At 36.5% G+C, this 22,199-nt stretch overlaps 1 long non-coding RNA gene across 1 annotated transcript in view; it reads right to left on the reverse strand.

Annotated features, from left to right (window-relative positions):
* LOC143684805 (uncharacterized) overlaps positions 1–22,199 on the reverse strand; it is a 110,633-nt gene that overhangs the window by 18,433 nt on the left and 70,001 nt on the right. The gene's annotated exons all lie outside the window — the stretch shown is intronic.

Consider the following 22,199-nt stretch of genomic DNA (forward strand, 5'->3'; position numbering starts at 1 on the left):
ACCTAAAAGCCATTCTGCTGCGTGAGCTAGAAGCAAAGGCCACTCTTGTCACTGTTTGTGTTATTTTTAGAATGGCAATGATGGGGCTCCTTCAGGCAGCAAGGCAAACAGAAGACAAGGGACATCAGCAATGCAGAGCCACATCTTTAATTCACATAAGCTTTCTAGAGTCAGGGTAATCGCCAGCTTCTAGGCCACCTCCACCTGGAACCTGGGAAACATCAGGTGCTCAGTAAACACTTATGTCTATGTGAATGGTCCAAATAATGAATTAATGCTGCATAGTCACGTTGCCTTCACACTCACAGGACATCTGTTTGCCTGGACATCTGTTGCTCATTTTCACATCCCTGCTTAGATGTCTCTGCCATGAGAGGATTGCCCTGGCACAGATGGTTCCCCATTTTGATGATTCTAGATCCCCTGCTCCTCATCTGATGAGCTCCATCACTTTAGTAAAATTGCTTAAATCTGGGTTTTCCAATTAGAATGTAAACTCCATGGCAATGGATATCTCTAGGATGATAATAAAGTGGTATCCCAGGTACAATACTAATAAAACAGAAGAAGTCATCAACCTGCTTGAGCTAAGCAGGGAAGTCTTTATAGAGATGACCTAATAGTGCTTGTAGGGTCAGAATGAGTTTTCCAAACAGATAAGAGGAAGGAAAATCCATACTTAGGAAGCAGAATGAGAGATGTGCTGTACAATGGTCCCCTACATTGGGAGATATGCTGGAAGTTGACTATGGCTAGAGCAGTGGGCCTTGCTGAAAGGAGAAGGCTAGAGATGGAGGTAAAGAATTTGCGTGCATCAAGCTGGGAGTAATTCTTACCCAGGGTCTACTTTGCCCTCCTGGGGAAAGTTGGCTGAGTCTGTAGACATTTTTGTTGTAACAGCTGGAGGATACTAGTATCCAGTGGGTGGAGCCAAAGATGCTGCTAAACATCCTATAATAAAGAGGACAGCCTCAACAGCAAAGTATTATGGGTCCAAAATGTCAACTATATGAAGGTTGAAAAACCCTGGTGTATTAGTCGGGATTCTCTAGAGAAATAGAACCAACAGGAGATATCAGTAAATATGGGATGTATAAAGGTGTCTCATGCAACCACGGGAATGCAAAGAGTCCAAAATCTGTAGGGCAGGCTGTGAAACTGAGAACTCTGATGAAGGGTCTCAACAAACTACAGAGAGGCTTGCTGGCAGAAGAAGCATGAAAATTCTTCTCCCTTAAAAGTTTTCAGCTGACTGGTTCAAATCCAACTGATTGGATTATGTCCATTGTAGGAGGTGTGCCCTTAATTGACCATAGCTGTAATCATCCCCAGCTGCAATCAATTGACTAAGGATTTAATAAGCCAACCTTCTGGTTTATCAACCAACCATGAAATATCCTTGCAGCAATGGTTAAGCCAATGCTTGCCTGGCCAGACAGCCAAGCAGCATCACCTGGCCAAGTTGACACCAGAACCTAACCATCACACCTGGGCTCCTACCAGGAGGGAATCACATGGGATCCACCTCTCAATGGCCACTGGAGGCCTCGGTGGTCCCAGCTGTGAGGGCCAGGGAAGAGTGGATTGGTAGAGCCAGAATAAAACTCAGGGGCTCTGACCCCTGGCTCAGTGATGCAGCCCTTGCATCCACTTGCCTTGCCTGAAGGGGAAGCCACAGGGGGCAATGGGAGTCCCCTGGCCATACTTTCACTATGATGGATGGGCCAGATGTCCATGATTTACAGTCCAAATCTCACCAGCTATCTATACACTGATCTTGAAATATGCAGGGATATTGGCATAATTTACATCTAGCCAATGTCCACTCAAAATACTCTGTAATGGTGACTTTCCTCACTGCCAATGACTTTTGCCCATCCTTAGGAAGCATAAACTGAGTGTCTGTGCTTTGCTGAGCTCAGTGGTGATCTAGAGGCATAGAGGTGGTTATGGTAGAGACCGTCTTCTGAGGTTACATCGTCCCTGGGTGCGGAGGGGCAGACACACCAGGAAGGAATATAGTGACAGCTGGAGCTGGCTCACACCAAGTGTCAACAGTCAGCAGAATCTTATAACCACAAGAGTTTATTCCCATCAGAAGGAAGGACATGTAAGAATGCCAGTGGTTGGCTTAGGGTCTGGTTGTTGGTCAGGGACTATAGGTTTAAACTCAGACGCAAATACACGTAGTCTTTTCCTTACATAAGAACACTTATGATGTTCTAAAGCATCATATGCAAGCTCACTTTTCATTGGATTTGTAAAATACCACTCTAACTTTTGGCAGGACAAAGAATCATTTTCATCTTTAATCCAAATATCATTGCTACCTAAAATCTGCAATAGAGTTTCCAAATTCTCTCTTATATGAACACTTGAACAGAAAGGAAGGGCAATGACACAATCAAATGATGGCTCAACATCAAAACAAATTATAAACACAATTATTTTCTTAAATTTAATAACTAATCCCCTAATTCATGGAACTTTGGAAAGTCACTACTGGGAAAAATAGTGCTGGCAGAAGAGGTACTGGCTCATTTTGTTGTTGTTTCTTTGATCTGCCAATAAGTCACCTTTTTGAGTTGTAAAATGAAATGTACTTCTAACTGCTCATTACATGGTATTTCCCTTTCGAAGACCCTGTCCCCTGTGCACCCAGCAGTAGAATGCTCATTGTTAAGGATATTGCTAATAACTTGGAAGGATCAAAGTTCACCTTTGAAAAATTGCTCAATAGAAGCAAATTAAATGTGAGGGCTCACTCCATTTAGTTTACACTTGCTTGTTCAAAACAAGATTTCAAAGATGACATTTTTTTTTAAGAACCAACAGCATTTTTTTCAAATAATATACAAGTAGTTGCAGAAGCCGTGAACTAATATCCACCGTTGGCTGTTACAATTGAGAGGTTATAAATAACACCTGAAACAAAAACAACTTCTCTCTTGGAGATTATATTTGGATATAATAAATGTTTGAGTAGGCTCTCAAAGGATGGAATATTTGAGTTGTGGCTCTTTCTCATGTCCTCACTCTGACTGAGATCTGGATCAGTGCAAAAAATTATGGATGAGCATAAAGCTCAATAAATACCTGTGAATAAATAAATTATGTGAAAGCTAGGAAGTATAAGTATAAGCCAGTAAAATTGGCTTGTGGGATTTTAAAAGCCAACTATCCCTGGGATTGGTTGAGTGAGTAAGCCTTGGTGAACTACTCTCCTATCCTGAGTCTCATTTACTCAGGTGTGCAATAAGGAGTTTGGACTCAATTAAACCACCACCTCCCAAGAGCCTCCTACGTGCTAGCCATATGCTATTCACCTTATATATATGATTTACACCTTATAAAGTGGTGATTCTCAATGGAAGTGGAAGTAGAGATAATGCTACTAACTACATCTGACAGGAAAAGGAATTTAGACATAAAATTTGGCCATAAGATTTGATTTGTGGCCACCTCACTTGGAGATGCCGAAATCAAAGCTAGAAACAGAAGATTTTTAGCTAAGAGGTGGATGAGCTGAAATCAACATGGCATTGTACCCACCCCTTAGACACAGCACATACACACACACACATTTGTGTAGCATAAATTTTAATATCTCTCAACTCTCTTCCCACTACTTAAGGTCTTAGCCAATCCTAGGAGAGTAGTCTTTCTAAAACTCGTAGTGGATCAAACCTCTTGTTATGTTATTCAATGAAACCTATTTCTTACAAGATAAAATCTGAGTTTCTGAAACATACCATAAAGTCCCATTGTGATCAGTCCCTTCCAACTCCACTACCTGTCTCTCAGAAAATTATATCCTATTCCTTCAATACAGTGTGCTGCTTTGCCTCTATACCTTGGGGAGTGAGCATTTTTCTTCTTCTTGCCACCTATGAAAACCCCATGTGAAACCTTTACTGCCCAAATTGCTCCTTGTTTCATTCTCCTTCAGTACTCAATTTCTGTTGCCTATTACAGGGAAAATGACATTATTTTATAGGAGGAAGTTGAGGAGGACTGAAGGGCAAAGGGACAAGTATTCATCTCTGTACACCTGGAAACACGCAGGAAGCTGAGTTCATAGAAGGTGATCATGGAAATTGTCTATTGAATGAAATGTGCTGCAGTCCATGATTATAATTCCAGGCCTGGGCCTTGCATGCCCAGGGAGAATCTAACCTCTTTCTTGAGGCAAAGAGAATATTCATTCCCTGTTCTTCTCTCATTCCCCCCTGCAACAATCTGGAGGTGGGACATAGGTATAGGTATAAAGAATGGAGGTGTTTCAGACCCATGCCATTGAAGAAAACAGAGACAAAGGGAGTCTTTGAAATAATAAGCTTGATAAATACTACTAGTCCTCAGTACTTAAATTTGGGCTTCATCCATTAATGTATTCCATTAATTTATTCATACTCTCAATGAATATTTATCAAGCACAATATGGGAGAGATTCTGTACCCAGCACTTTGGTACAGGAATCACTATAAGCATTTGTGAGCTGGGTGACAGCTGAAGGAGGAGATTAGATTTAGGAAAACAATCCCCTCCTCTCCTTTTCAGCATTGTCTTTATGGAGGAATTAGGAGCAATCATAGATGAATGTCTTATCTTCCTTGCTCTCATCTTCTTATGGGTCATGCTTTTCAGTTTTGGGTCTATCTCTCTCCTTTCCTGTTCCTTTCTGCCTCCTTCTCATTTTCCAGTCCCAAAGAGAGAGTTCAACCTGTCTCCACTTCTTCCCTGACCTACTGAAATTTATTTTTCCCAGATCATTCAGTAGAACAGCTGTCTCTATGAGCCCCAGTGAAATTTTCACTGTTAAGTTCTTTTGCCTCATTGTGGTTTCTCTAAAGCTCTTGACTGATCCCTTCTCTTGTCACTTGGAAAATTATTCTCTCCCATGTTGTCCTTAATCTTTCTGAAAGCTTCTCGTCAGTCTCTATCTTTACCCCTTAAATGGGCTTCTTATCAGGAAGTAATCCTCTCTCCTGTTCTCAGGATTGAGTCTAGAGTATCAACTTTACAGAATGACATGGAGAGATATTTTAATTGCTTTAACTGGCATTTGTATTATAGCAATATTTTTACATTTAAACAAGCATTTGGGCAGATTAAATTAGGTATCCCAGGAAAAAGAGACATTTTCTTAATCTTAATCCATTTCTGTTCATTGTGAACTCATCATAAATAGGACTTTTGATGTTTTTTTAGTTAGGTTATGATCAAGTGAATCATATTCGGCTTTAATCCAAATCATTGGAAGCCAAAAGTGTGATAGACAATCCATGGATGAAGGATCACCTGCACCCGCCCCAGAATGCCACAGTCTTCAAGGAGAAAACATCACCTTGATGATGCCTTACTCTGGACTTCACCTGGCCTCAAAATCATAGGTCAATAAATTCCCTTTGATTTAGCCAACCCCGTATTGTGGTATCTGTGACCACAGCCAGGAAACTAAAACAGACATGTGCATTATAGAGTGCAAAGGGTGAACTTTAAAATACATCAGTCTTCAAAATGAGCCTACACACCCACACTTCATGATACAAATTCACTCCTTGTTTGTTTTTACATATATTTTAGTAAAAAGTTTGGAGAACCACTTACTTAGAAAATCAAGTCCCCACTTCTAAAATTGCCAAGGAAGATCTGGACTCAATACCTACTCCTCAATCCTTTTCTCTCTACTCACCTACAAGTCATTGAGCTTGGGCATATCCAAACATAGCCTGACTGTGGTTGTACGCTGGAGAGGGAATCTGAGTCTAACTAGGGCTGCTGGAACTAGAACTGTTGTATCCATATGTACAAATACATATTGTCGATTGCTCTTAGCCAATTTTTTCAACCAAATGAAATTTGCTTCTAAATTCTGCCAAATAGGAGGAACTTGCTATGAACTCTTACTGGGCTGAAATATGCACAAGAGGACAAGATAGGACAGAAAGTAAGAGACACATTTCAGTTAATTTTTAAATAATGGTTTCATGTACCTATTTTCCTTCTAAGGAACTTATTTAAACCCAGAATGCTTATGATGACAACCTACTTTCTAAATAATCACTTGAATTTGAACAGTATTCAGCCTTGGAAATAAAATTTTCCCTCTCGGACTATTAGAAAAATGCAAGAAATTTCAGTCCAAGAGATAATTTTTTGGATAATGGTTTCTTTCCAAAGAAATTAAACCATGCTCAGCACTTGTCTGTCAAGTGGAATATGCCAGCATCATCACCATTATTTCAGAGCGATGCTTTGAAATATCCATTCAAATTAAATGAAATTCCCACCTTGACTGACCAATCAGTTAAAATAAGTTTATAGACCAAGTGCTGGTTAAACGCATGTAACTTCTCTTCCAAGAAATCCACAAGGGAGAATGTTATGCTTTAATGCTTATAAGCAGGGAACACTATAATTGAATATTTTGTTTTTCATTATTGTTTCTGTGTTTGTTTTAAATCAGGGTTACCAGACCACTCCTCGCATTCTGGGTAATAACTGCATTAAGATTTTTTTTTTCTCACCATTTTTGAAACCCCATTTATTTACATGTTTGAATAGATAACTTGGAAACTTTCAAAGATTTTTTTAATGTAAACTTTGATTTAAAAAAATAAAATAAATAAAGTTATAATAATGAAGGTGGTAATTTTGTAGGCTGGACACACTTCCAAGGTAGCATTTCCTCTTTTCTGATGTGTTTGGAATTTCTTCTGTACTCATTTTGTTCTTTTCTTCCCTTTCTTTTTATTTCTTCAGGGTCTGTGGAAAAACACAGTCCTTCTCATTTCTGATTTTGTTTATATGCATCCTCTCTCTTTTTTTTTTTGTCAGGCTTGCTAGTGGCCATTCAATTTTATTAATTTTCTCAAAGAACCAACCTTTGGTTTCATTGATTCTTTCTATTGTTCTTTTGTTCTCCCATTCATTTAACTCTGCTTTAATCTTTGTTATTTCTCTTCTATTTGCCTTGGGGTTATTTGACTATTCTTTCTCAAATTCCTCCAGGTGAAAAGTTAAGTCCTCAACTTTTGCTCTTTCTTGTTTTTTCAATATAGGCATTAAAGACAATATATTTCCCTCTCGGCACAGCCTTTGCCACATCCGGTAAGTTCTGATAGGTTGTATTCTCATTTTCATTCATCTCCAAATAGCTACTGATTTCTCTAGCAATTTCATCTTTGACCCACTGGCTGTTTAAGAGTGTTATTTAATTTCCATATATTTGTGAAAGTTCCCATTCTTTGGTGGTTACTGATATCCAGCTTCATTTCATTGTGATTGAAGAAAGTACTTTGAATAATTTCAATGTTTTTAAATTTATAAAGACCTGTTTTGTACCCCAGCACATGATCTATCCTGGAGAATGTTCCATGAGCACTAGAGAACAATGTATATCTTGGTGTTTTGAGGTGTAATGACCTATATATGCCTGTTGGGTCTAATTCATTTATCAGTTTGCTTAACTTCTTTATTTCCTTGTTGATCTTCTGTCTGGTTGCTCTATCTATAGAGGAGAGTGGTGTATTGAAGTCTCCTACTATTATTGTTGAGACATCTATCACAACCTTCAGTTTTGCCAATGTCTGTCTCATATATAATGGAGCTCCTTGATTGGGAGCATAAACATTTATGATTGTTATTTCCTCTTAGTGAATTGTTCCTTTTATTAATATATAGTGTCCTTCTTTGTCTCTTATGATGTTTTTACATTTAAGGTCTATTTTGTCTGATCTTATTATAGGTACTCCTACTTTCTTTTGGTTACAACTTGTGTGGAAAATCTTTTTCCATCCTTTCACTTTCAATCTATTTGTATCCTTGTGTCTAAGATGAGTCTCTTGTAAGCAGCATACAGCTGGATTATATTTCTTAATCCATTCTGCCAATCTGTATCTTTAAATCGGTAAATTTAGTCCGTTAACGTTCAAAGTCATTAGTGAAAGTTGTTTCTTTAATCCACCATCTTATCTTTTGGATTTTATTTGTCAAGTCTATATATTCTTTTCCCTCTTTCTCTTTTTATACTTTAAGTCACACTTACTGGTACTCTTCAGTTCTGTGCCCTCCTCCAGACCTCCCTCTCTGGTCTTTTATTTTCCACCAGCAGAACTCCCTTTAGTATTTCTTGTAGGGCCAGTCTCTTGTTGACAAATTCTTTCAGGATTTGTTTCTGAAAATTTTAACTCTCCCTCAGTTTTGAAGGACAATTTGCTAGTTACAGAATTCTTGGCTGGAAATCTTTCTCTTTCAGGGTCTAAATATATCATACCACAGCCTTCTCACCTCCATAGTGCCAGTTGAGTAGCTTGAACTCAGTCGTATGTGGTTTCCTTTGTATGTAGTAGATTGTTTTTCTCTTGCCACTTTCAGGATTTTCTGCTTCTCTTCAACATCTGACAGACTGATTAGTATGTGTCTTGGAGAAGGTCTATTTGGATTTATTCTATTTGGAGTTCATTGAGCTTCTTTAACTTGTATATTTATGTCTTTTATAAGGGTTGGGCAATTTTCCTCCATTATATCCTCAACTAATCTTCCTAGGCCTTTACTCTTCTCATCTCCTTCTGCAACACCAACAATTCTTATATTTGTTTACTTTGTTTTGACCATCATTTCCCTGAGATCCAATTCAATTTTTTCCATCTTTTTTGCCATTTGCTGTTATGAGTGTTCAAAATCAGTTTTCCTGACCTCTAGTTTGCTTATTCTTTCTTCCATGTCTTCAAATCTGCTGTTGTGTATCTCTACTATGGTTTTTATTTGGTCTATAGCATCTTTAATCTCTGTGATATCAGCTATTTTTCTATTTATTCTTTCAAATTCCTCTTTATGCTCTTCTAGTGTCATCTTTATCTCCTTTATGTCATTAGCCATCCCATTTATTTTACTTAGTGGAGTTATATGAACATCTTTGATTAGTTGTTCCAACATCTGTGTCTCCTCCAGTGTTTATATTTGGTCATTACGCTATGCTATATCTATCTGCATCATGATATGCTTAGTGATCTTTTGTTATCTTTGCAGCATGTAAATATCTTGATTGGCTTACTTCGGAAGTTGCTTTCCTTCAGAGTCTAAATTTGTATTTGAGGGATGGATGTGAAGCAGGAAGCAGGACATGGGGCAGGGCACAACAATGTGATGATGTGCAGCAATGCAGGTATAGGCACAGGTTGGAGATGCTACACTGGTGCCTGTGAGCACAGGAGCCCAGAAGTGCAGAGGATGTGGTTGTGTGGGTGCATGGGTCTGGGGGGCAATGCACGGAGCTCAGGGCAGTGGGTTGGTGTTGCGCATGCATGGGCTGGGGGTGGATGTCACTGGGCTGTACAGGTCAGTGCTTTCCCAGAGCTGGGGGGTGTGATGGGGGGGCAGTGCACATACATGCATAGATCTGGAGTGCCATAAACTAATGTACATGTGTGCAGATCTCAGGGCGGGAGGGGTGGGGTTTTGCAACTTTATGACTTAAGGGCAGGTGTATCCTGGGTATGGAGGTAAGTACCTGCAGTCTTTATGCACTGGTGACTGCCTGTAGGGGGCAGGGAGGGCTCAGGAGGGCTCAGGAGAGCTCAGGAGGGTTCAGGAGGGGTGGGTACCAGTGTGCGGTGGGGATGTGGGGCAGGTACATGTACACTTGTGCGGGACAGGCGTGCTTGGAGCACTGGGAGTGGGGGCAGGTGACAGGATTCAGGTGTGTGGGGTATGGGATAAATCACCAGTTGCGACACTGCACTGGTGAGCATAACACATTCAAGAAATGTGGCTTGGCTTGCTTCCTGGTGCCCATCTCCCCACCCGTGCACTACTGAGGGCTCTGGGCTTCCGCGATAGGCTGTTTGCACCAACCAGATGGTCTCCAGTTCTCTGTTCCTCAGCTCCTTTGCTTTTGCAACCAGGGCCACCCTATGTATTGCAGAAGACTCTCCAGGTCACTTGCACCCAGGAATCACCATCTCAGTCACCCTGCCATCCCTTCTGTAGCTGTTCCTTGGTGCGGGAGTGAACTCGACCTTTTCTGCCATCTTCCTGGAACTCCTGTTAGGATTTTAAATTCATCAGTGAGGGGTACAGAAGGTGGGAGAGATATGGAAACTTTTTATTTTAATTCCAACTCAATCATTACATTTATACTTTTGCCATTTTAATTTAGTTTTTCCTCAATCAATATCTTTATTCTGATCAGATTTTCTTTTCATTTTGCCTATGATAAAGCCACAAAGATTTACTAGCTCTAACCTCATTTATAACTGTGAATTAAACTATGATTTTTAAAAACCCGGAATCATTAATTCTGGAATTACAACTAAACTTGCATGATTTGGGGCACTTTTTAAAATGCAAATATTCAATAAACCAAAAAGCCATACCTAGTTCCAATGTGAGTCTCCAACATTGGAATTCCAACCAGACTAGTATAAAATTCAGTAACAATTTTACTGAATTTCAGTAAACAATTCAGTAATGGGCCTGAACTAGAGCAGAATTGAAAAAATGTACTAATGCAAGGCCCTAACACATACCCTCTGTTTTGTTTGAAAGCATTTAAAATGAAATAAAAAATGTTTAATCTGACTCCAAATACCATTTAGTATTTCAAACACTGAAAAATCTGTATTTCTGGGCTGGAAATCAGCATCTTCACCCATTTATCCCCCTATCTCTCTCCTCAATCAATCAACATCACAGACAGTCTCTCTCTCTTTCTTTCTCTCATGTTTGTACAATTGGTGCACAGAGTTAGATCATGGATTAATCAAAATCTTTTCTTTTCAGTTGACATTATCATCATTGGTCCATGCATGGTCTATTCAATTAGTTCATTAGTTAGTTAGAAGTAAGATAATATTAATTAAGTAATGAGTACCCATAAACCCAGCACTCAAAATAAATTCTAGATCCTTGTCAAAAACAAAAGCTAATTTTATATTCCCCCATCATCCCTTCATCAGAAATAACTGCCACCCCAAACTCCACATTCATCATTCCTTGTCTTTTTTGTATTGTTATGTATTTATTTCCAAAATCCACTTTAATATTTTTTAACTTTATAAAAGAGAGTATCTAATACTTTAAACTTTTTTAACTTGCTGTGATTCATCTCTATTATGTATAGCTGTAGTTTATTCATCTTCCTCCTTTATAATATTTCATTGTGTGAACACACCACAGTTTATTCCTCCACTCTTCTGTGGAGGGACATTTCAGTTACCTCCATCATTTCCCTATATCAGTGCTGCTGTGAATAGTCTCACACATATCACATATTCTCTGCGTACAAGTCTTTCTCATACATATCACCTCTTTCTGTGTACAAGTTTTTCACTTGGGTAAGGCTGGGACTCCTATGTTGTAAATTATGTGAATGACCAGCCTTAGTAGGTAACACCAAATTTTCCACTGTATTTCTACAATTTAAAAAAACTAGCAACAATGGATATAGATGCTTCCAATATTTCCTAGGACTACACTTTTCTACTTCTGCTAATCAAGTAAATATAAAATTGTAGCTTTGATTTGCATTGATTTATCATGATATATATTGATTTTTTCACACAGTTATTGGAAATTTGCATTTACTTTTCAATGTATTGACTATTCATATGTTTTCCCACTTTTTTATTATACAGCTTATAATTTCCTTATTTACTTTTGGAATTTTAAAAATAGTTTCTCAATACTAACTCTTAATGGTTTGTTTTTATTAAGACTATCTTCTGCCAGTTTTGTAACTCCATCTTTTCACATTTTAGTTGGTAAATGAAGGTTATTATTTTAATTTAGTCAAATGATTTAATTTTATATCATATAGCCTATATTTTGTGTTTAAGAACAATTATCTACCCAAAGGAATAAAATATTTGCCTATATTTTCTTCTAAAAGTTTTACAAGTTTACCTATTTTTAATATTTTTAAAAATAACTATAACTTCACAGGAAGTTCTCAATAGTACAAAGATGTCTCATGTACCCTTTACCCAGATTCTACCAATGGTTACGCCTCATGTAGCCATAGAATAATATCAAAACCAGGAAAATGATATTGTTACAATGTGTGTATTTAGTTTTGTCATTTTACTACATGTGAAGCCTTATAACCCCCACTGCAATCAAGATAAAGAACTATTCCATCAATACAAAGATCTCCATTATGCTACCTAGTACCCCATTAAAGTCACAAAACCATGTTAAACCCATCCCTTCCCCACCCTAACCATCCTTAACCCCTGGCAATCACTAACTTATTCTCCATATTTATAATATTGTCATTTTGAGACAAAATGAAGTCATACAGCATGAACTTTTAAGAATTTTTTTTCACTTAGCACAATGCACTTAAGATCCACACCTGGTGTTATGTGTATCAGTAGTTCATCCCATTTTATTGATAAGTAGTATTCCATTGTACGAATTTATCATAATTTGTTCACCTATTGTAGGACAGTTTTGTTATTTCCACTTTTGAGCTATCACAAATAAAGCAGCTATGAACAGACAGAGCTGTGAATGTTATGTGAACATAAATTTTCATTCTTAGGGAAAATTTTCATCTTTTGGGATAAGTATACCACACTGTGATTGTTGAGTTGTGTAGATTAAATGTTTTCTTGTTGTTTTTTAATAAATTGTCAAACAATTTTCCAGAGTGGTTGTACAATTTTAAATTCACACTTGTTTCTCCACATCTTAGTCAGCATTTGGTCTTAGGCTACTGGTGTAGCTCCTTTACCCTCCCCTAGTTATAATTATTTAAAATACCTTTTTCTACAAACATTAGAACCACATCCAACAGTGTTATTTTCCCCCAAACATCAAAAATGATTTCAAAAACTCAAAAGGAGAAGGAAAGTCTATTATTTTTACCCTTATAGCTTCATTTTACTTTCTTCTTCCCTAATGTTTCAAGATTCCTTCTCTTATCACTTCTTTTCTGTTTAGAAAATGTCTTTTAAATCTTCTTTCAGGTCTGCTGCCAACAAAGTTTCTTTCTTTGCCATTATCTGATATTATATTGATTTATTTTTTATTCCAAAAAAATAGTTTCACTGTTAAAGGTCAGCAGTCCCTTTCTTTTAGCACATGAAAAATATTGTGCCACTTCCATCTGACCTTCTTGATTTCTGATAAAAATAAATTTAAATTTTTTTAAAAACATTGCAATTTGAGTTGTTTTTCCCCTGTAGGTCATTTTTCTCTCACTGCTTTTGAAGATTTTTCTTCTGTGTCTTTAATTTTCAAAACTTTAATTATGATGGTTCTTGGAATAGATGTCTTTCATAACCTGTTTGGGGTTTGCTCAGATCCTTGAATCTGTAGGTATATATCTCCTGCAAAGTTTTTTAACCACTATTTCTTTGAGTACTTTTATCAGCCTGTCCTTGTTTTCTCTTTCTGACACCCCAGTGACACAATTAGATCTTTTGTGATAGCTACAAAAGTTCCTCAGACTTTATGCACATTTTTCAGTCTGTTTTCTCTTTGCTGTTCAGATTTGTAATTTCTGATGTTCTACCTTCCAGTTTATTGCTTTTTCTTCTTTTTCTCACATTTTACTGTTTAATCTATACAAAGCTTTTTGTTTTAATAATTCTATTTCTCAAGTCTAAAATTTCCATTTGGTTCTTTTTTATGACCTCTATTCCCTTACAGATATTTTCTAATTTTTGCACAGATGTTCTGTTTTTTCATTTCTTTCAAGAGTGTTCATCATTGCCCATTGAAGAATATTCATCATAGCTGCTTTAAACTGTTTGTTGTATAATTCTAACATCTCTGCACCTCATTGTTGCCTTCTATTGATTTTCTTTTGCCATTCAGTTTTTCACATGATGAGCGATTTCGGACTGAAACCTAAACCACTTAATACCATGTAATGAGGCCCTAGATCTTACTGAAATCTTTTTTTTTCATTTTCTCCAACACAGCTGCAGCAGGAGTAAAGGGGAGGGCACTATCTAATCATTCCCAAGTGGAAGTAGCAGTCCAGGTTCCAATTTGGCTTGCATTGACACCCAGGGAGGAAGGTTCCCCTTACTACTGGGTGGGCATGGGGATTCCTCCTCACCATGTGTTCTCCACTGAAAACATGATAGGGAGGGCCCCATTACCAGTGGGCAATGGTGAAAGCTCTTTTAGGCCTCATTGGACACCCCAAGGGGAGGAGTAAGGATTCCTTGTTACTGTTGAGAGAAGCCCCTTCATGCCCAGGCTTTCAGGTGGCCTCCATTGACACTGAGGGTTTGGGGCTGATGACTGGAGAGCATCAGAGATGAATTACCAGCTCCCCAATTCACCATCCCTGATACTATTCCAGCAGGAACTTTCCAGTGTCTCGTGACAGTTGCCTAAGAGTAGAAGTTTTGGCTCTTCAGGGAGGCATGGGGCTGCATTATTTCATGTGGTATTTGTCTGGAGTGGAATGTTTTTTACTCAAGCATTTCTTCCTTACTATGCAGCCTCTTTTCTGGTCTTTTGCCTATACGGAACAGATTTTTCTTGGGATGAGGGATGTCTTATTTGTCTATGCCTGGTGGTGTTTTGGAGGTACTGGCTTCTCCAACAACTAGTCCTGAATATACAGGAGGCAAAAAGAAAACCCAGAAAATTCATTTCTGTTTTGTTCTTGGTCTCATGGTCCTGGAGAGTCTGCCTTTTCTATTTCTTTCAGAGTCTTTTTATGTTTGTGTGTAATGTCCAGAGTTTTCAGGTCCTCTTTGTGGAAATTATATAAAAAGTGGTGTCTACTACATCTTTCCAAAAGCAATGGCCTATGGTTTTATTTTTGACATTTGGGTCTTTATTTCACTAGAATTAATTTCTGTATACAATAGAAGAAACCCAATTTTAATTTTTTAAGTGGATAGCATATTTTCCAGGTTTATTTATTAAGCTGTCACTGTTTTCTCTGCTAACATTGGCCACTTCTTAATATATTTGGGGGCTCTCTTTTTCATCATCAATTTATCTATTCCTATACTTTTACCACATAACTTAAACTACCAGCGAATATATGATAAGTCTGATTTCTGGAACCTCAAGTTCTCGTGTATTATGATTATTCACCTTTTTATACTTGGCCGTTTCCTCTTCTGTAAAAATTTTAGAGTCATCTTAACATTTTAAATGAATAGCATTGATAGGTGTTTAATATATACATAAACTCAGGGAAGTTTCATATATTTGCAAATTTCTTGCACATCTTTGTTAGTTTTTTTCCTGCATTTAATATTTTATGAAACTAAGTGACAATTTATCTTCATCTCTTTTAATTGTTTCCTACAAATATGAAAATTCGATTGACTGTATTTCTTTTTAAATATAGAATAATTATACATTATTCTATATTATACATTATGCATGTATAATTATTAACAATAACACGTTATATACATATAAACATATTATTAATGCAAATAAATTGTAATTAGTTAAAATATATTCCAAAGTTCTTAAGGCAGAACAAGTATTTTACTTCCAGAAAACCTGGAAAGCATCCATGATTTCAGGCCACTAAGGTCATCATTGTTTATTCCATTTGTTTGCCCAGTGTGTGAGACTAATTTGTTTGTAAGATTATATTACATAACAAGAGGTTATATGTGAATTGGTTACAAGCATAGGCTTTTCAATTAGACCAAAGCTGGCTGCAAACTTTAGTTTCATCAATTACCCTATCTTTCAATGACCATAGAAAAAGATTTGAAGAGATTATTTTCAACTCTAAAGCAAGTCCAAAAACAAAATTTACTTTAAGGGACATGAGGAGAAGGTCAATAAAAAAAACATACATCTTCATGGATTAGAAGACTTAATCTATTAAGACTTAATCCATCTTAAATATAATTAAGATGTCAATTCTCTTACAGATTCAACACAATTTCAATCAAAATTCCAACAACCTACTTTGCATAAATGGAAAAGCCAATTATCAAATTTATTTGGAAGGGTAAGGGACTCTGGAATACACAAAAATATTTTGAAAAAGAAGAATGAAGTTGGAGGACTTAGACTTCCTAACTTTAAAGCATATTACAAAACCACACTGTTCAAAACAGCATAGCCCTGACATAAAGATTAGTATATTAACCAATGAAACTGAATAGAGAATTCAGAAATAGACTCACATTTCTGATCAACTAATATCCACAGGATTGGGACAGAATCGTCTCTTCAACAAATGTTGGTGGAAGAACAGGGTATCCACATGCAAAAGAATAAAAGAGGAACCCTCTTTCACACATTATACACAACTCAAAATGAATTGAAGACCTAAATCTAAGAACCAGGACCATAAAACTTCCTAGAAGGAAATGTAGGGAAGCATCTTCAAGATCTTCTAGGTATATTAGTTAGGGAATGGTTTCTTAAACTTTACACCCAAAATGGAGGAAATTAAATAAAATATATAAATGGGACCTCTTCAAAATTAAAAACTTTTGTGCTTCAAAGGACTTTGTCAAGAATGTGAAAAGCCAACCTATTCAATGGGAGAAAATATTTAGAAATCACATATTCAATAAGAGTTTAATATCCAGAATATATAAAGAAATCCTACAGCTCAACAATAAAAAGACAAACATCCCAATCTAAAACTGTTCAAAAGACTTGAGTAGACATTTCTCCAAAAAAGAAATACAATTGGCTGAAGAAGACATGAAAAGATGCTCAATATCATTAGCTATTAGGGAAATGCAAATCAAAAGCATGAAATATCATTTCACACCTACTAAAATTGCCACTATTTAAAAAAACAAGATGGAAAGCTACAGGTGTTAGAAAGGATATGGAGAAATAGGAACATTCATTCAGTCTTGTTAGGAAGATAAAATGATTCAACCTCTGTAGAAGACTATCTGCCATTCATCAGGAAGCTTAAGTACAGAATTGCCATAATGTCCAGCAATCCTGCTACTAAGTAATATGCCTAGAAGAACTGAAGCAGGGACTCAAAAAGACACTTGCACATTGATGTTCATAGACACATTATTCACAATTGTCAAATGATATAAGCAACTCAAATGCAATATTATGTATTATATATATATATTATGATGGAATATCAGCTGTAAGTAGGAATGAAGTCCTGATGTATGCAAAAACATGGATGAACCTTGAGGACATTATATTGAGTGAAATAAGCTAGACACAACACAAAAGGACAAATATTGTATGAAGTCACTAATATGAACTCAATATAATAAGCAAACTCATAGAGGTAGAATCTAGAATATAGCTTACCAGGGGCTAGAGAAAGGGGAGCTGATGTTAGGTTTGTACAGTTTCTATTCAAGCTTATTTTAAATATTTAGAAAGGGATGGTAGTGATGGTAGCACCTTGTGAGTGCAATTAACAGTGCTGAATTATGTTTGTTAATGTGGTTGAAAGGGGAAGTTTGGGTTGTATATTTACTAGTATGAAGGTTAGAAGATAAAATATGAAACTGTATAAACATGGTGAACCTTGCTGTGGACAAGGGACTGGAATTAATAGTACAAGTATTAGAATGTTTTTTCATGAATTATAACAAATGTATGATGCCATCATGAGATGTTAATAATAAGATGGTACATGGGAAAAAATACATCTAATGTAAACTATGGACCACAATTAGCAGTAATATTTTAATACACTTTCACCAATTGTAACAAACGTATCACGCTAATGTGAAATGTCAACAATAGGGTGTTACATGGAAGCATTATATTTTTCACATAACTTTTCTGTAAACATACAATCTTTCTAATTAAATAACAGTTTTAAAAACATTATGCTAAGTGAAAGAAACCAGATACTAATACATATTGCATGATTCTGTTTATATAAAATGTAACCATAAATAAATTTATCAAGACAATTAAATTAGTGGTTATATAGGGCTGGGGAAGGATAGAGGGATTGAGAGGTGACTGCCAAGGGGTATGAGGTTTTTCTTTTGGGGTTAATGAAAATATTCTAAAATTGATTGTGGTGATGAATGCACAACTCTGTGATTGTACCAAAAGCTATTGATTGTATGCTTTGGATGGATTGTAAGGTATGTGAATATATCTCAATAAAATTGCTTTAAAAAGTGAATTTAAGGACCAGAGACCTGGGTTCAATTTCCAGTGCTTGCTCATGCAAAAATAAAAAAGAAGAAAGAAAAAGAAAAGTGAATTTAAAGAAAAGCATTTCCCCTTTTTATTACATAACTTCTTATAATAAACAATTCTGTTGTGAATGTGGAAAAAAAAAGAGAGACATACATCTTTCTGCTTGAAATCTCAATCAGCAGGGAAATTAAATGAAGAAAATACCATGTAGAGACTAAAATATTCCCCTTATTATTCATAAAATTGATCGTCATGATTACGAGTTGTGTCTGTGAGCAAATGTCTAGGCCTCCCCATGTGGAACCCCAGGATTAGACAAATGCATCCACCACGCCATGGCTGCTTTGAAAAACCTACAGTGATGAACACCTTAGTTTGGGTGCTGCCTGCTAGAACTTCACACCAAAAGAGAAACCCAAGTGTGCCCAAGTTCTTATTCTCATCTTTACCAGAGACACCACCTCATCCTCCCTGCTGCAGAGAGACCAAAGAGGAAGAGAAATCAGAAGACGCTCAAGCAAAGAAGTCCCTCCACAAGAAAGGAAATGTTGGGAGTGGGGAAGATGTGTCCCTCATTTCAAAATTTTAAATGAGTGAAGATTTAAATGAGAAAATGAATTAAAAACACTGAATACATAATAAATTGTGTTAGTTTACCAGTTGCTGGAATGCGTTATTCCAGAAATGGAATAGCTTTTAAAAGGGGGAATTTAATAAGTTGCAAGTTTACAGTTCTAAAGAAGTGAAAGTGTCCAAACTAAGGCACCAACAAGAGAATACCTTCAGTCAACAAAAGCCGATGGGTCAGGAACATCTCTGTCAGCAGGGTATTCTCGTGGCTGGCATCTGCTGGCCCCTTGCTCCTGCAGTCCATTGCTTTCAGCCTCTGTTCCTGTGGGGGTTCTACCCTTTGCTTCTGTGGGGCTGGTTTTCTTCTCCTAGCTTCCCTTGGTTCTCTCCATGCTCTGGCTTGCTTAACACCTCGTGGCAACATCTGTTGGGCTCCAAGCATCTCTAAGCATCGGTGTCTCTGTTCTCTAAAGTTTCTGTTCTCCAAGCATCTACACTGGCTCTCTGTTGGCTCTGATGCTTCTGTTGTTTCTCTCTCCAAAATATTTCGTCTTTTAAAGGATTCCAGTAAACTAACCAACATAGTAAACAAATCAAAACATCTCCATCTAATCAAAAGGCCACACCCACAATTGGGCATACCACATCACTATGGAGATAATTTAATCAAAAGTTTCCAACCTACAGTATTGAATTAAGATTAAAAGCAATCGTTGCCTCCACAGGATTGAATCAGGATTAAAACACAGCTTTTCTGGGGTGCATAATACTGTCAAATCAGCATAGTGAATGTCCAACAAATGTTAAGAATATTCTTATAATAAAACTCTTCAACAAAAGAAAGGCTTTTATATTTATCATATGTTCAATCAATTTGCTATTTCTTTTACTTTTTATAATTTGACAGTACATTTTTGAATTTTCTCTATAACTGTGTATCAACTATGAAATGCAACATTCTTAGTTCCTCCTTTCCAACCCCTAAATTATTTTACTCTTATGACTGACTGCACTGGCTAGACATTCCAACACAATGTTGAATAAAACTTAATAGTGGTCATTGTTGTCTCATTTGGAAATTTAAAAGGCATCTATCCAAGCTTTCTCCAATTAGGATGATACATAATTTTAAAAATCCTCTGCCTAATTAAGGGTATTCTCCCTATGTTTATAATTACTAAGATTTTCTCATGTAAAATTTGGTAATTAATTCATATTAAGTCATAAAAAAAGTGTTCCTGCCTGCATTTAAGTGATCAAATTTTCTATATTTTAATATATAAGTATAATTTCTTACATTTATGAATGACTTTTGAAATAAATATCATTTATACTAGGAAAAATATAACTTGATCACATGTCTTTGCTTTTCATAAATTGGTTGAAATATACATATATATAGATACATGTACAAATATATAAATACACAAAACATAGGAGAAAATGATCCTGTGTGAGACCTTCTCATAATACATTTGTCTGGTGTTGATATTAGGGTTCACTAACTTCACGGGGTTAGGTTGGGGAGGTGTTTCATCTTGAAATTTTCAATTGGCATAAAGTTCTCCTTAAAATTGATCTGTTTCTTGAAAGTTTTGTAGACTGTCTGGGTCAGGTTTGGGGGGAAGACTATTGCCTCATATTTTTAAATAGTTATAGGAATATTCAAGTTTTTATTACTTCTGGAATCAATTCTGCTAAATTATATTATTTTAGGATTTTTTCCCTTGCAGTTAAGTTTTCAAAACTGTCTGCTTACATTTCTTGTTAATATTTTTTATATTACCTTCAAAATCACTACTTTGTATAAGTGATTCTGTGATCATTTCATTTCTTTTTCCTCTATCCCTTTTCAATTTTGCCATAGTTTTTCTATTTTATATGTTTTTTCAAATAATCCACTTTGGACCCTTTAATCATCTCTATTACAATTTTAGTTTCTATATTAATGACTTTGCTTTTCTATTATTATCCATTCCTCACAGTTTTAAAATTATTCTTGTGTTCTTTTTTCTTTTAAAATTGGTCAAATTATCTATTGATTTTGAGGTTTTCTGCTTTTCTGCTATGAGTATTTATGAAAGTGAATAAGATTTCTTGAAGATGTTATTTTAAATTAAGGTGAGACCAAACTGGATGAAGATCAGACTTAATCCAGATTACTGGAGGCCAAATAAAGATTAAGAAACTGGAAGCCAAAATCAGAGAAGCCGTGGGGAGAAGCTGGAAGATGAAAGTCAGTGGAACCTGGAAAAGAAATTAGAGGATGTAACCCTGTGACCCAAGGTAGGAATACAAGCCAAGGAACCTGGGATCATCAACCAGCCAGAAAATTACCAAACTTCAATCCTCCAGAACCATAAGACAATATGTTCCTGTTGCTTAAGCCAACTCACTGTGTGATCATTTTCATAGCAGCTCAACAAGCTAAGACATAATTTAAACTAAAAAGCTATTGATTTTTGTATGTTTTTTGTACATTGTCTCAAATTTTCCATACCGGCAATCTTATCTGTGAATAAAAAACAATTTTATTTCTTCCTTTCCTAAATGAATGCCTTTTATTTATTTTTCTTGCTTACTGCACTGGCTATAATTTTGAATTTGCTGTTTAGGTTTGCTAAAATTGCTGGAATATAGCAGAAATAGATTGGCTTTTATAAGGAGAATTTATTAAACTACAAATGCACAGTTCTTAGGCCATGAATTGTCCAAATTTAAGGTAAGATGATAGCCAGACTCTGAAGAAAGGCTGTCGGCATCTAGGACATCTCTGTCAGCTGGGAAAGCATGTGTCTGGCATCTGCTGGGCCTTGTTCCTCGTTCATCGCTTTCAACTTCTGATTTCAGTGGCTTTTTCTCTGTGTCCTTCAGGTTTTCTCTTAGCATGTCTGGGGCATTCTTTCTCCAAGCACCTGTGGGTCCTATCTTAGCTTCTTCAGGGCAAACTCTGGATTTCATTTCTTAGCTTCCCTCAGCTCCCTCCAGGTTCTGGGTTCTTCAGTTCTGTGGGTCCTTGCTTAGTATCTCCTGGAGGATTTATGTCTGTGCTCTCTCCCAAAATATCTCTCTCTTAAAAGACTCCAGTAAGTTGATTAAGACCCACCTTGAATGAATGGGGTTACATCTCCATGGAAACAACCAAATCAAAGGGTCCCACTCAACAGTAGGTCTGCCTAGACTAGATTCAGACAACATGGCTTTTCTAGGGTACATAACAGTTTCAAACAAGTACAAGGTAAGTACATTCTTACCATGTTCTAGAGCATATGATCAATGATCTATAACCATTGATGTTGGTGGTAGGTGACTTGTAGATATCCTTTATCAGGCTGAGGAAGATACCTTCTATTCCTAGGTTGGTAAGAACTAAGAAGTGGATGTTGAATTTTATCAAATTCTTTTTGGTAACTATTGAGATGATTGTCTGAGTTTTCTTTCTGAAAGAGCTTAATAGTTAGCTCTTAATAGTAAGTTACATTAATTTTCCAAAGATAATCCAGCTTTCCATTCCTGAGATAATCCCC

This window comes from Tamandua tetradactyla, chromosome 1, assembly GCF_023851605.1.
Source record: "Tamandua tetradactyla isolate mTamTet1 chromosome 1, mTamTet1.pri, whole genome shotgun sequence".
Lineage (NCBI taxonomy): Eukaryota > Metazoa > Chordata > Mammalia > Pilosa > Myrmecophagidae > Tamandua > Tamandua tetradactyla.